A 16,437-nucleotide genomic window follows, 5' to 3' on the forward strand; every position below is an offset into this window, starting at 1 on the left:
TTTGCATTATTCTCCTGAATTAGAAGAAGCTGATAACTACTGCATTAGTTAAACTGATTTGCATTACATTAGACTGCTGATTTATTGTGGATATTGTTTTATGATGTTATAAGAAATACTGTTTGCAGAGAGTCATCGCCTTATTTGTCTGATTAGAAGAGAACAGAGCATGCTGGAGTTTTCTGCCCCATCTCAGCAGGAGCAGATTTTGAGATCTGAGGCTGTCTGCATACGGTGCCCATCTCCCACGCGTGTGTTCATTAAAATCATCGTTTGACTTAACCCGGCCGGACCAGTGTTGTTATTGTGGTTTTTTCTCTTGTCTCCATCCCCAATTTTTGAACTCGTAACATGCCACAGGAAAAATAAACTTCAGAAAGTTGTACTTCTGTATCATCCTCCTGTTTGAAAACTGCTGTAGTTGCACATACACTTCCCAGTCATATATTTTACCAAATGAAACATTGATGTTTCCTTTAAAACCTCCATCCTTCTTACTACATGTTTCCCAGACAATAGCACTTTGCCAGCAATTTGTTTCAGCCAAGATGTATGGTGTGATAAATATTTAAAATCAAATTTGGCAAAAAGACGTAGATGGATGTGGCACCCCAGGCTGTCGTGGGAGCCACTCTCTAAAGTACAGGGACGTCCCTTTCAAATACCCTTATATCCACACGCAGGAACAGATATGCACGCACACACTGTATACAGCGCCTGAAGAAGAGCACATGTGCCAGGCCAGTCACCAGTGCTTCTCAGTGGCACCAGCATTCCCCCTTTTCTTGTTTTCATTAATGTGTATCAATGCTTTTTTGTGTGTTTCTTCTTGAGCACTTGGTAAGGATTCCTTGATGAATCATATGCATCATTAAAGCCGTGTAATGAATAATATTATGTGTTTACAGTCCAAATTCTCATGTCTGCTCACAGAGTTTTCAGCTCTTTAATTGAGACACACTCTATGTCCATGGGTGCATGTTTTTCATGGCTCAGCACCGAGGCAAGTCTGACACTGCTATCTGATTGAGTTTGCAGATTGTTTGCCTCAAGATACACCTTTTATTGCTGTTATGTTTTAGGATGGAATGTGTCAAATCAGTAGATTTCATATGTTGAGTTTGCCAGCGTCTCTAGTCTAACCAAACATTTCATGATGTGCGTACTAAATAAAAAACATCTATCAGCTCTGGAGAATTGAGTGATCAGTGAGTCAGTGATGCCCGGCTGTTGATGTATGACCACTAAGATGCTGCTACATCCATCAACATTTTACAGTAAATGCTCAGTTTCTCTGGCTTTTCATCTGCTCTGTGATGACTAATAGCCTGATTCTAGATGGCTGATAAAGGCAAAGTGTAAATAATCTGCTTGGGAACAGACGATACTCCCTGTACTGTACCTGCATTGCGCCTCAAGCAGCTTTGGTAAACCATTAGGAATAGTGTGGAAGTGCTGACTTTGGAAGTGGTGTGAAAAATTTAGCCTCGCTTGAGTCATTAATCAACTTACCTGCAGCAAAGTGTTGCCTTTATTAAAGCAGGCTTATTAGAGCTGGCTGTGCGTGCATTTTTCTCCTTTAGTTAGGTGAACTTTTCAAAGAACTGTTCTTGAGATGACTGACAAGCATTTGGCAAAGCTCACCAACACCAGTTAAATATGTACATAAGGACACTCGTATGTCATTTTTACAGATACACAGCTACTTTGAGCTCCACCAAAAAACCCAGTCTCGCAATATGATAGCATAAGGAGAAAATCACAATAAATAACTGGAATATTTACTGTCGACTGGTGACCTCATGAAATAAGTAGCTGATTTATATAATATGGACATTAGATTTAAATTTTATTCCAAACACATTCTGGACTCCCGATGAAAGTTTGTTTTACCTAAAAACCACAAACCAGGCGAGAAATTTGGGTGTAGTGATGGATGCAGACCTAAACTTAGAAAAACACATTAAGACAATAACAAAGTCAGCTTACTATCACCTCAAGAATATATCAAGGATAAAAGATCTGATGTCTCAACAGGACCTGGAAAAACTAGTCCATGCATTCATCTTTAGTAGGCTTGATTACTGTAACAGCATCTTTACAGGTCTACCTAAAAAATCAGTCAGACAACTACAGCTCATTCAGAACTCTGCTGCTCGAGTCCTCACTAAGACCAAAAAAGTGGACCACATCAGTCCAGCTCTGAGGTCTTTACACTGGCTGCCTGTCCGTCAGAGGATAGACTTTAAAGTTCTGATGCTGGTCTATAAAGCTCTGAATGGTTTAGGACCAAAATACATCAGTGACCTCCTGACCCAGTATGAACCTTCCAGATCCCTCAGGTCATCTGGATCCGGTCTTTTATCAGTTCCCAGAGTCAGAACCAGACACGGAGAAGCTGCATTCAGCTTTTATGCTCCTTATATCTGGAACAAACTCCCAGAAAGCCTCAGATCAGCTGAAACACTCAGTTTATTTAAATCCAGGTTGAAGACTCACCTGTTCTCAGCTGCATTTGAATAAAGCACCAAATCCACACTTTTAAGCTTAAATTTCAAAACTAACATTTTAACTACTGATTTTATCTACTGTTCTGATTTTATCTGTTTTGATTTTATATACTGTTTTGTTTGTTTGTTGATTAGTTAGTTAGTTCGCTTGTTTTAATCAATTTTAAATCATGCTTTTTATTTGTTTTTGTTTCTAATGTCTCTGTAAAGCACTTTGAATCACCTTGTTGTTGAATTGTGCTATACAAATAAACTTGCCTTGCCTTTTAAAAAGCACACTCTTTTGAGATTGTTTACCTGTATGCAAACTATGCAACACATCCAGTGCCTATAATGTGAAGCAATGTTTGATAAATGTGTAAAGCCACAGTTATCGGTCATCCATCTTTTTACTATTTCTCTAATAACATGTGTAATTTGTCTTCACATCTTGCATGAAGAAAATTCATAGTCAGTGCGAAGAACCAGACAGTAGGTAAATTTAGATTATTTGTTTCATTCAAGGAAGTGTCACTGCAAATACCCATAGTAGTCACGAGGCAGAGATCAAAGGTTGACAGGTGAAAGGAAGACACGCCTAGTCCAGAGAAACTGTACCACTGTGTTCGCTGTGTACACAACAATACAGCCACCAGAAGCTTTAAAAAAAAAAAAAAAACTGTACACAATTAACGGATTCACACGGACGTACCTGTAATGGAGCGGAGCAACGTGAAGAGGACCGTGAAGATATTGTCAAGATGATGACGATGATGATGCTAGTAGCCTAAAGTTTTCCGTACTGAGGTACAACCGCTAACAGCCCCACCTGTTTAAATGATAGCTACTGGCAGCTTGTTATTACAGTTTGTAGTATTTAAAGTTTTAATTTAATTAAGAGCTAAAAAATTGAAAAGACTTTAAAGGTTTCCCTTCGTCTGCCTGGCGTTACGTTATGCTGAATTGCTCGTATAATATGTATAATAATGGCGATTTTGCTGGAATTGGTGTTTTCAGTTTTTATGTTACTGTAGAGGTTCCCATGCCATGTACCCTTCTCCGTGTGCAGTAACACAGAGCCTTTCTTTGTATAATCATTAGCTTACAGAAGCCACGGAGGCAATTCGGTGCAGGAAAATCACAGGTGCAGTTAATTACAGGTTCATGGTCACACTAATGTGCATGGTAGTTGATTGGTGTAGCCTTCCAGTGACAACTAAATAGAGCATTCATAACTGTATTTATTGCTCACACCTGTGCCTTTTCTGTTTTAACAAATCAAAATGTTTTCTGTGGAAATGACCCAGGCTATAGTTGAAAAAATTCACTTAGAAAGGGGTCCTAGCTAGATTAATGCGATGGTGTTGTGTTTAGTATGTTGCTTTGGTTTTTTTTTTTGTTGCTTGTTTTCTATTCTTCTTCTCTCAACAGGTGATCCAGGAGATTTTTTTTTCTTCCCCCCTTTCTCACTGTCCCTCTCCCCTTCTGTTTTTCTTTTCCTTCCTCTTTCTTTCTCCCTTTCCTATCCCTCACTCATGTCTGTCCCATCTGTAACATCTGAAAATAAAATATAATAAATAATAAAAACAAAGGTCGATCAAATGGACCAATACGGCAATGCCACCGATGATCCATTTGGCAAAGTAAATCCATTGGGTATCCTTGTTGGTCTTCAGACAACAATTCTGATGGCTAAAGAACCAAATGGGACAGGCAAAAAAAAAAGAAAAAAAAAGAAAGGGGTCCTAAATATGTGACGTGACCTGGAAATGGCTGCCATAATCGTAGTCCAAAAAGTACCTCCTACTACCTTTTTGTAACCACTTTTTTGTTACCTTGATGGAAATCATCATGAGGGCAAGGAAGGAGAGTGTAAAAATAAATAAGAAAAAAAGGATTTCATGAAGATTTAGAAAACGATGACGATTAAATCTTTATACACAATTTACACATGCACTGGGTCTGGATGCTAAGGAAATCTTGTGCAGATTTTAGAGTCAGAAGTAAATACAAATTTAAAAACAAAGTGTGCAGTAAGATTAGGTAAGGGACAATATTTCAAGTATAAGTGACAGTAATTTCCATATTGTACATATTTACTATACAATAGTACGGAAAAACTAAATGTTACACATCTTATTAAACTCTTTATTCCATTTCTGGATAAGGTAGATTTTTTGTGTATTTTAGTTGGTCGGTATTTTATTTTTGCCATTAGTCAGACTGTGGCATGAAAGAAGCTGCTGTTGAAGTGCAGTGTGCAGAGACTCCAATTACACTTAGGCTTGACTCCTTAGTAGAGCAGGACGATATGGCCAAAGATATTTATCAGATATATATTTGAAAATTTGCGATAATGATATAACTGACGATATAATTGATGCAAGACAAAATACAACTCCACAACTTTACTAGCGCAAAAACCCCATCGATTTACTTAAACAAGCAGCTGGTTTTATGTGCATTAAAGCTATATAAAAATTTAACAGTGCAAATTCAAATTCCTTGCTGAAAGTTTAACCAAAGGGCATTTCCAGTAGAAATGGGCTGACATATCCTGAGCATAACCATGTATAATATCCACTACAGTTAAAAATAGGTGCTTTGCAACATGAAACTGCAGTGTATCAAATAAAAAACGTCAAATACCTATTTTTTGGACCCTAAGGTGCACAGGATTATAGGGCACAAGAAACAAAGCAGTCAGATAAATCAAACTTTATTCAACTTATTCTTCTTGCTTCCTCCACTTCAATATTATAGAATATTGATTCAATAATGCTATATTCTATCACAGCTGCTCTATTCCCATGTTGTTGCAGTATATTAATGACTCCTGACTGAAGCTTGGTCTGTTTACAGCATCCTGCCATGAGATTGCATTTGTCTCTAACCATCAGGAACCCTCACGTTAACTTCTATCAGTGGAAAAACTTAGGTTCATCCTCCAGCTTTACTGTTTATGTTATGCTAACATAGCTGTGTCGCTAGCGATCACATTATTATCTACCAGCTAGCCCAAATTCAGTAACCTTACAAATGTCACTACTGTTTAGTTTTCTGTCTTCATTTATGTTGGAAGTGATAGCAGAGCTGTACGTTTTGAATTTTTCAGAAATCTCTCAGTCAGAACATGGTATATAATGCTTAGGTAACTAGCGAAACTAGCAAGCTAACTTCCGCTAACTTCTTGCTAACTTCTAACTCCGTTAAATGTAATAAATTCTGTTTTCATGGATGCCCGGATGTTAAACTTAATTATTACACCTGGTAAAGCAGCAATACTGATAATTTTTATCAAAGATGAAAGAATTTAGACAGTTTTTAACTCCCAGTGATGCTGCAGTGTTCGTTTAACTTTGGGACATGAAGAAACGGAATTTTGGACCCAGATTACTCCCAGATTTAGGAGCACCTTAGTCCGACAAATACGGCAATAACGAATGCCCGCTTGCATGTTGTACAAAACAATGTGCTTTGGTGGGTATCTGATGGACAAACACCAAACCAGTTCCACATCACTGACTCATTGTCAGCTGTGGTTGGCATGGAAAACCCCTTAAAATGAACAGTTTTAAGGGTGGATTTTGATCATTTTCATGAATAGTTAGGTTGTTAGTGCATCATGATATGCAAACTGGCATTATCTCCTCTTCCTTTGTAAAGGATGATCCAGACAGTCAATTTGGATTAGTTGTGTATGTTGCTGTATTGCCAACCTTTGAGATTATTGATTTGACTTCAGTCACAGAAAGCCTTAATAGGAGCAGGACTTGTGCTGGATAATCGGTCCAACAATAAGAAAAATACAAGTGGACAGGTTTAAGCAGCTAATCACAATGTGTCAGGAATGTCATTTCACTATATAGACTGTTTATTCCTATTGCTTTAAGATTACAGCCATTGTATGAAGTGATATTTTCACTGCTTTTACATAAGGTATGTGAAACAACATGATAGGAAAAAAGTGTGTAAGATGATCTTTCTGTACTCCATCTTCAGAACATTTTTGTTTTATTAAGCAGACGCATGTCAACAGTATCCACCATTACATTATTAAGACCCTTGTATAAATGCTGTATTCTGAGTGTCTTATAAGTGTCTGCACACCTTTCTTTGATCTCATGATGTATTCCATCAAGGTCATCTTAAAGTGATTAGGAATTCAACTGAAGTTTCGCATTTGGTATACAATAAATGTTGCCGTCTCTCCTTTCTAAACGGGCCGTTTTTGTCTAAGTTAAAAAAACTTTTAACTGTGTTCTTCTCACGCGTCTCTCATCCTGGCTCTTGCATTTTGTGACACTTAATCCACGTCACTGTTTCCTTCCAACCCAGTGCTTCTCTTGGAGTTCTATTATTTTGAGTATCAGCTGGGTAATTTCTCTTGCCTTTGCTGGTTTCCGTTATGGGTTCTGGAGATAAAGGAAAGTTGTCTTCACCAAATTGGACACTTGTGAGTAGTTGGTGGTGCAGTTTTTGAAGACAAAAAGAAATTTTACGCCTTAATATCAACACTTGAAAATACTTTTGAAAGTAATTCCATCTGCTGTCAGTTTTGATGTGCAGGTAATGAAGATCCATCAAGAAGCATTCAAAAACAGTTTTCAATAGTTACAAAGGTATGCCATCATCCTGAAAGAGTGACAGTAAAGAAGGATTATAACATCCCCAAATCTTCCTCTCTGATCTTTTCTTTCTTTTGTAGTATATTTTTTTTTAAAACCCATCATAGCAATTAAAATTTTTTATTCAGTTTTTGTCAGAGAAGATGAGGCAACTGCACTGCAATCTTCCTTTGGTTATCACTGCCTCAGCATGGCAGTTTATTCTTCCTGATTTTTAGGTGCTCTCCAAATATTCCTCATATACCTGAGATGATATTGCTTATGTTGCCTGTAAAGGTCAATAACTGAATCTGAATGAAAAAGGCAGTGAAGATTTTTAGCCTTAGAAGTTTATAAGCAAGCCACCCAGTCCCATTATGTTAGAGGTTCAAGGGTTCAAGTTTTTCATGTGTGTAATATGAAAATACATGTTGTGTATTTTCTTATTGTGTATTCCAATGACTCAGTTACAGGTGTTTTGATAGTAATGTGCTTTAATGTTGCAAGCTGTGGATGCTTTATGCATTGTAGCACTCGTAGGAGTCTGTTCTAGCAATTATTTTGGTACTCTTTACTTTTTCTAAAGTAACATCCCACATATTTTCAACAAAGCTACTACCTAAAGGTTCTCTGACAGTGTTAACACAAACGAGTACAGAGAAGGAGGTAGTGTAGGAGGCAGGCGGAGGAGGTGGAACAGTAGAAAGGATCTTTTAAAGCAAGCTGAGCCGCCAACTGCTTCTGAACATCTTTTCTCTTATCTTAATAAGTAATGAGGCTGCCACAGGCTGACAATGAAGTATTTTGAAAATAGTTCTAATGTATGGCTTTGAAAGGAGTAGCTGGGCATTGATGTATGGCACAAACAGGCTTGAAAACAAGTGAAATATTAATGGGCTGTTTCCCAGGAGTTAATGTGGGATTTACCTGATTGCGTTGCTGAGAGATGGGGGCTGGGATGAAGGTGTTGGGGCGTCAGGACAAGCATATGATTGAGGGACAAGTTTGAATTGTGTGAGTGATGCGGATGTTTGGATAGACCTTTCATCTAGATTTGGAAAATATAGCCACCAGCCATGTATATTTGCATATTTTTAAGTTACCTAAGGATGATATATGATGTCAGAGAAATGAAAACTTAAATTTTACATTTCTAATATGAAACCCTTACTTATTCTGTTAAAATAAAACAATAGCATCAGCTATCTTTGTGTAATCTCTGTTTTGAAAGGTAGTTGGTTTTCATTTTATGAATCCTCAACAACAGGAATAAACACAATCTATCTATTTTCTTGTTGCTAATTAATCACCCGAGACCACTGGATTTACACTTTGTCACAGCAGCCTATCATATCTTGATACACCACAAGGGAGCAGCAGTGTAAAAGGAAGAGAGCTCAGCAGGTTGTTAGATTATCTCATAATCCTAAAGCACAACTGTGAATTCTGAGTCTCTTTAGATATTTGAAGTGGTAATTTTCCACGCGCAGCGGATGTGTCACAAAGTAATAGCAGAACACGAGGAAAATTCAGTGAGAAAAGTCAGACTTTTACGTATTTTTCGGTCCTCACGGAACGTAAATCAAAATCTTTATATCCTTCGGTCCTTTAAATAGATGTTGCCAAGTGTACAGCAATAGGTCCACTATTGAGTTAGTGTGTTAGAAGAGTGCGCATACAGTAATAGTTTAAATGCTTTACCCCAGAGATGAGGCCTAAAACAACACTGACGCACAGAATTAAAAAGTTCCGTTTGAGAGCACCATTGGCATCCCAGAACACTTGGAAATGCCATTCAAGCACTGGAAAGGTCAATAGTTAGAATAACTTTAGTTAGAGGAAAAAGAAAACTTGGTTGTATTATCACAAATTGCTTCCAGACTGTTTCTTTCTGTCCAAGCAAATTATTACCAAAATTGGGTGCAGACACTGTCACCATTTTAGCAGAATCATGCATTGCTCTTGAAAGTGTAGAATGAGTGGTCACTCTGCTACATCAAAAACACGGCCCACTTTCTAGTCAAGTCACTGTCTTCCTATTTTCTTTGTGTTTGGAATCAGTATTCCTTTGGGATTTTATTTCACATGAGGTTAAGGAATGTTTTTTTTTTTTGTGATTGATGGAAAATTGCCCAATAATTCAAACAAATAGCCTTCCTCCTGTACTTGTCTGTAGTTCCTGCATGTGTTGCCTGGAGGAATCATGTTTTTGGCAGACGGCAGAAACCAATCCAGTTCCTCAGATTACCATTCTGGTGATTCATCAACATCAGTTGTGAATGTTCATTATTGTATTCAAAATTAGCTGTGTTGCAATGGTTTCCATGGCATTAGAGTACATATGCTATGAGTCATAATCGTCTTGCAGATTTCTGGAAAGTTGGATGTTAGCTAAATCATTCCCATATTTTTTTTTCAACCTAGATCTTAGTGTCATTGTCATGACCAATATGTGGGATAGCACAATACTTACTTTTTGGTACATTTTACAAAGTCTTGTTTAGAACATTCAGTTTGGCTAACCCATATGGAAAAGATATATATAAATCTTATAAAGTTTTTATCTGTCTTGTATGAAACTTGTATGAAAAGCATACAAGAGTGAAAACACATAAGATCCCTTGAAAAATTATATAATGAAACCTGTATGTTTTGTATACTTACTAAAAAATATATGAAAGTAATGAGAAATTGGCCACTTTCAAGAGTAAATCATGTAAGCCTTATATGATTTATATATGATTTACTCATGAAAGTGGCCACTTTCATGAGTAAATCATATAGGTTTTTACTATTTCTTTTCCATATGGGAATGTATATAAATCTGAAATGGACTTTTTTTGTTTTTTGTTTTTGTTTTTTGTTTTTTGTTTTAGGAATAACCTCGTTTTTAATCTTCAAATATACTAGTTTGGATCTAAATGGATCTGCACATAATCTGAGCTGTGTATTTTCTTGTTTCATTTTCTTCCATGGCAAAGCTGCTTCTACTAAACTCTAATCTGTCCACAATCATAGTGCCATGTTATGATAAACTTTTGGGAAGATTACAACAATAAGACCCACACTGTAGTAAAAAGAACCCTTTGATAGAGTGGAGGAGCCCCCTCTGCTGTAAATCATTGACTGATTAATGTCCTTGTTATGTTTCAAAGTGTTTGTTAATGTGGGTATCAACTCTCAAAACAGGGTGTATTTCTAGAGCTTAACTTCTCTGTTTAGGACCCAAAGTTCCTTGGCTGCATGATAGCTCTTTCACGTTCTGATTATTCTCTTTGTGACTAGAAGTGTAATGTTGGGTGCTGAGTCAATAGCCACTGCTTTATGGTAGTGTCAAACAGAAGCACAGTTGCAGTTACTGTGATGGGGTCATTTTCTCATCTTATGTTAGTCAGTGTTGGGTGCCCAAAAAGAAAACCTTTACCTCAAAGTCAGCTCCAGTGAGTCACCTCGAGTGTTAGTCATTTAATGCAGATGTACCGTTGCATTCATTTTATATTTGGAAAAACAATATCCGCAATTATGTCCAACTTCTGTTTCACTGGCCGAATCATACTCCCTCATTCACTCTAATATCCTGTCTGAAGGTCACATTTGCCACACTCCTCCTGAACAGAGCACCACTGCTGGTTGAAATGAAAAGCAAATATTAATATTCGCTGGTGTTACTCTGGAATGTAAAATGTGGGAGGCCCAGGGAAGTGCTATACATTCCACATCTAATGACACATTTACTTTGCTTTTCTGTGGGGAGTTATTTTTTCCAAATAACTGTATCACACAAGATATACATACATGTAAAAAGTGGAAGCTTTCAGGGCTTTTGCTTGTTTTAGAAATACAAAAATGTTCACTTAATTTCAGCTGTAGTCACAAACTTCATACTGTTTGTTGCTACAGGAAGGTGGAAGTGAACCGCAACAAAATATAAGTCTCAAAAAAAGTATTTTAAAAGTATATTCAATCACATCTTGATGTGATTTTGATCCAATCTTCATTAACTCAGGATCTGTGTATAAGTAGTTTATCTGCAGTCTTTCATTGAACACAGAGACACAGTCATATATCCTTGGTACTACCTATGAGTTTTCAGGGATGTTTTTGTTCATTTAATGCAATTTTTTCCACTAAAGATGGACAACTTTGTACAAATGATATGGAAGAGTTGCTTAAAGCTACAATCCCCAACACTGGAAAGCTGGTTAGTATTGAAGTGTCTTTATGAGAAGCCATGAGAGAATGCTCTGTAATTTCAGTCCGATGGATGGCCTTCACGTCAGTGCTTTCACATTAGAAGTCCAATTACTACATGGGGAGATGAAAGAGTCTTAGTAAATATGAAATAGGTGGTCCGGGGTGACATTAATAGAGTTAACCCAGGGACAGGGTGGGATCAAAGGGGCCTCAACCATATTAACCAATCTGTCTGTGTCTGTGAACAAAACAGCTGATCGAAGGTAATGACAGTGTATGTCATCAAAACAAACTGACCACTAACACAAGTGTGTGAGCATTGAGCATGGCAGCCTTCATAAACTTCAAATCCTCCGAATATACATTTCTGCTGCTGAAGAAACAACACTTAGCAAACCTCCCTTTTTCATTTTTGTTGAGGCTCTCTTGTAGAGTCTTAATTAGATTCATTGTGGCATAGGTTGTTTGCCATAACCCCCCACCCCCACACCAATGTTTCTGACAGGACCCTTGAAATATGGCACATTTGCTTGTTGGCTTTCTTCAGCTTTGCTGTCCAGATTTAAAAGCATATTGGTGCTTATGCACAAAGAGCTATAATGATCCATCATACCATGTGGACGAGAGGGCTGAGTCCTCTGCTCCACATAAATAAGCGGCAATTTGGCCATCTGCTTGGATTCTTTCCATCTCCCCGGAGACCCCCATCTGCCTTTACATTATCAATTACAGTTCAGCTATACCCCAACCCCTACCCCCACGCCGACACTGCCAGACCCTCCAATCCTCATCCATCAACCCACATATACAGAGAACAACTGCTATCACTGCTGCATCAAAATGAGACATCTTATTTATCTGTTTTCATCCTTAATTATCATAAGTGTTTAATTGCACAAAATCCCGTTTGTGTTCTGGGCATTCATAGTATAAGGTGTGTTTGTTTATTTTAGATGTAACTGCATGTAAAACAAGGGGCCAAGCAGTTCAGCAGGATACTAGGTTGCTATGTCAGCTTGACCTGACCACGTCAAAAGCATTGTTATAAGAAAAGGACACAGACACTGTGACATCCCCGACTGGTTTTGGACTGTTTTGACTCTTTGGACTTTGAAACATCAAGGTTAGCACTTTTAGGAGCCAGAACAAATGCATATCTGCTAATTAGTACTAAGTAACAGACTGAAAAAATCACAGATTCACTCCCTAAAACAGAAGCACAAACCTTTGGGAGGGTCTGTGTCACACAAAAAGCTATAATAATAGTCAAAAAATTTATTAAATGTGGTTCAGAAGGCACGAGCAGTGTACGCGCGTATGCAAACACACACGCGCACACACACACACACACACACACACAGAGTTCAATGGCTTAAAGTAGTGGGTGAAGCCTAAGACATGCTGATTAGCTGCAGTTGCCTCTGTAGGAACACTTAGGCATTTACATCAAAAAATGATACTTAGAAGAACTGCAGTTTTTTGGTAGACTCATGAGAGTGTTTCCAAGTTTACACACCACATTTGGTGTCCAAGTCCATTTGGTAACATTTTTGAGTGAATGTTTAAAAAAATGAAGCATATGGAAAAAATGGAAAATTTTGACTAAATTCAGTATGGCAGATCACATCACAAGCTGTCTTGGGACCTCCAGTGACACAAGCAGACACAAGACGTATTTGTCTAAAATAAACAAATCGACATAATTTAATTAATTCCATTTCTGATCTATTGCAGATTTTTTCTACTTTTGGTGGGGCACTTTGCAATACAGATGTTCTGGTGAGCTTGCTCCAAAAAGTGGATGTGAGGAGACACCAGCTCAAGAATGAGAAGCACCTTTGTTCTACGGTTTCCAGGAAAAGTGGTGAGGTTCTCAAGGGGACAGGTATGTGTGGGAAGAGGACCCTTGTCAAGTGCATGGTGCCTCATTAATATGGAGACAGGTGCTCTTTTGATGAGTTCATAAGCAGTTCAGCAGCAGCCTGGAAGTAGTGCACTTTACAAGGCTGTTCAAAGATCTCTGACATCTGAGGAGAGCCAGTGAAGCCAATAATCCTACTTTCAGAATTTGAGTCTTTCCTCTGAGATCAATCCCAGATCGAAACATCAAATAGAACTGCTGCTTTTCTCTTTTTAAACCACCCTCCTCCCCTTACAAAAATCACTTACTAGATGGTATTAGACAAGCTAGCAAAAGTGTCATTACCGCTGGGAAGAGGGAATGGATAGATTTCCGTCAAATTGTAGAATATTTTCCACTAATTTAAGCCTATAGTTAAGAGTGCAGCATTATTGATAAGACTGTGCTCTGGGTCCAGTGCTGTGCCCAAGGGCCCAGAGGGAAGCAATCCACTGAAGTGGGCTTTCATGTTCATCTATGTACAAGAACAAAGCGAGGATTAAGTCTGGGCCTTTGATCCACAAAGCAAGAGGAGTATTTTTATTTTATTTTATTTTTCCTTGTCCCTAGGGAAAGCCCTGCACACGGCTGGAACATTTTCAGGCATGCCATAGCACTGTCGCCTCTGGCACGTCTCACTATCCCCCACACTGTCCTTTGCCTGGCAAAGCAGGTGTGGGAAAATTTCTGCTGCTAATAGCCGTAATGGGAGTTCATTACACTGCAGTACACAAAAAAAATTTCGTTTTTGCCTTCAGTTATACAGGCAGGTATGCATAATAGCATTCATGCATGTTAGAGTTTACAGAGTAAGGTTGTCTTGCACTATCAGAATAAATAGTTTTCCTCATGCTGTGCCAAGAAATCAGGTTAATTATTTCTAGTTTGTCTTTTAATTGGAACTGATGTTTTATTTTGATGACACACTGGTCAATCTGTTTGTATTGATGCTGTCATTTCTGGAGGCAAGAAAGGTTCCAAGTTAAATTGTAGATATGTTGGGAATCATGTTTCATCCGTCTCTAAGGTTTATAAGTAGATTACCTTTTGTAATTCGTTTTGTTACACCAGTCAATAAGCGTCCAATGCAAATGTGGTTCATTTGTATTTGAATTGATGTCCTGTCCCCATTAACTTATGCCTCTAATGCATTCTGGTACATTAGTAAATAGACCTGCCGGATTAATCATTAGTTCATTGGGATCATTTGCTTTCTTCGTGCTTAATCGAATCTCTGACATTGGTAATAAGGGCAGACTTCACCTGCCTCCATGGACACTCAAAAACAAAGAAGAATAATTTCAGGAGAATGTTTTAACAGTGTTTTCCTCTTAGTTTGGAGTCTCTCATCTCTGGTATGTGTAAGAAAATATCAAGCTCAAAACTTGATCTTTAGTTGATATTGTTTATCTCATGTTGTGATTTAAAGTTCACTGGTTTAATTGACATTTAGAATTCTACCTGTTTCACTTATTGCGATGTACCCTTGCTCCCTCTTATCTCGCTTTCTTACACTGACCCTGATAATTAATGGCTTTTATGTCTCGAGAATAAAACCTCTAAATAGGCTTCTTGCACATTATTTATTTAGTTCTAATTAATTGAAGTATACCTGGATTGAATTCAACAAGGCTAAGGTTGCCGTGTCTCCTTAGAAGAAGCTCTATGTAAGGCGTGCATGATTGCCCTTTATCTGCGATTTTATAGCCTTGTATTAGATAAAGGCACATGTTGTATCTATTTATTTTTGCTTCTGTCTTCTTCTTTGTTAGGTTTGACAATTGGGCATTCATCATCTTTACGTAAAGATTTTGAAGCTATGGATGTGTTTTCTAATGTATTTGAAGGGTGACAATGCACCATTGGCCTGTGGTTTAGTGCTTACCAGGTTGCAGCAGGGACATGTCATCACCCCTTGATTCAACACCACAAGAGATGACACATGGGGTCATTGCATGTCTAGAAGTCAGTGTTGTGAATAAGCATGGGCAATATATTGTATGGTCTGACTTGTGCTGGAACAGCAGAGAATGACCTCAGTGAGTTGTCATGAATATACTTAGGTTAAATAATTGGAGATTATATTTTTCAAGCAGTCTACAATGTCAGTGTTGTGATTCAGTTTTCACACGAAGTATCAGTATTTAATGCATTGCAATACATGCTTATAGACTATTTTGAGTTTTGAGATGTGCCTTGAATAAGTAGAGCCAGTAGACTGAGACCCATTCTGTGTGAGGGACATGACCTGGAATACCAATCCCAAGCCGTGCTACTGATGTGAAGTATGGTGTTTCTGTAGAAAATGTGTATTAGAAAAAGACACCCAAGAACACAAAATGATTTATATTTTAGCACTAAACGTCTTAAAGTACATTTCTGTGTTTTTTGCTGGGCAGGGACTCACTCATCAACTTGGGAGATGTGTGGATTTACAGCAGCAGTGGGAGCATTGGACTCTGTATGGTAACCCATCCAAACAAAGAAGGCAATTGTAAATGTGTCCTTAACCCATAACCCACCCAATCAGCACTTGTGTGTTCCTTTTGTTTTCCAACCATCCCCAAAATACATCCATCTCCTTAATGGATTTTTTTTTTCCAGGAAGATAACATGGTTCAAAATATAGCAACACGAGGGAAAGGAGGCTCATGGAGTCAGGCCACACAGGCCCTTAAAAAGCGAGATTAATAACCCAGCACAGATGATCTCATAGTTAAGTGTTTTCTGTTGTATTTACACATCCACCCATGCTGTCAGAGTTGTGCTCGTCTCTGAGAAATGGAACCGACACATCCTGACACTAATGCATCACTGAAAATATTTGAAATGAATAAAGCTCATGCTTTCCAGGAGAAGAGAGAGAGACATTACAAACACTCCATTTGACATTGACACAATGGCGCCTCTGCTCAATGCAAATACTGTTATTCCCCCCCCCCCCCCCCATTTCTCCTTTTGATGGAAGAGTCACAGAGGAGAAAATCTCCTGCACTCAGTGCAAACTAATGAGACATATTAATGACATTAGACACTTAATTCAATGCATGTATAATTCATAATAATTGATTGCTCTGGTTTGACAGAGTACCTTTTGTGAGAAAAATTATCCTATTAACCCAGGTTTAATCCAAATCTAAGCTGTCACAACACCCAGCTCTTATTGCATCTTGCACTGTTAATTGTCATAAGCATTTCGGATTGATTCCTTGTGTGTTGGACAGAGGTGGAGCTTTCATTCATGATT

The 16,437-nt window shown here is 38.1% G+C and overlaps 1 long non-coding RNA gene across 2 annotated transcripts; it reads left to right on the top strand.

Annotated features, from left to right (window-relative positions):
• The first annotated feature begins 3,069 nt into the window (after positions 1–3,069).
• On the top strand, positions 3,070–16,125 carry LOC113025708 (uncharacterized). Of its 2 annotated transcripts, XR_003272830.1 has the most exons (4): positions 3,070–3,296; positions 13,025–13,175; positions 15,590–15,656; positions 15,795–16,125. It is a non-coding gene; the product is annotated as an uncharacterized LOC113025708 (long non-coding RNA). The 2 variants fall into 2 exon arrangements; XR_003272829.1 differs by having other exon boundaries at positions 15,590–16,125.
• Positions 16,126–16,437: the final 312 nt, after the last annotated feature.

The sequence above is a fragment of the Astatotilapia calliptera genome, chromosome 1, assembly GCF_900246225.1.
Source record: "Astatotilapia calliptera chromosome 1, fAstCal1.2, whole genome shotgun sequence".
Lineage (NCBI taxonomy): Eukaryota > Metazoa > Chordata > Actinopteri > Cichliformes > Cichlidae > Astatotilapia > Astatotilapia calliptera.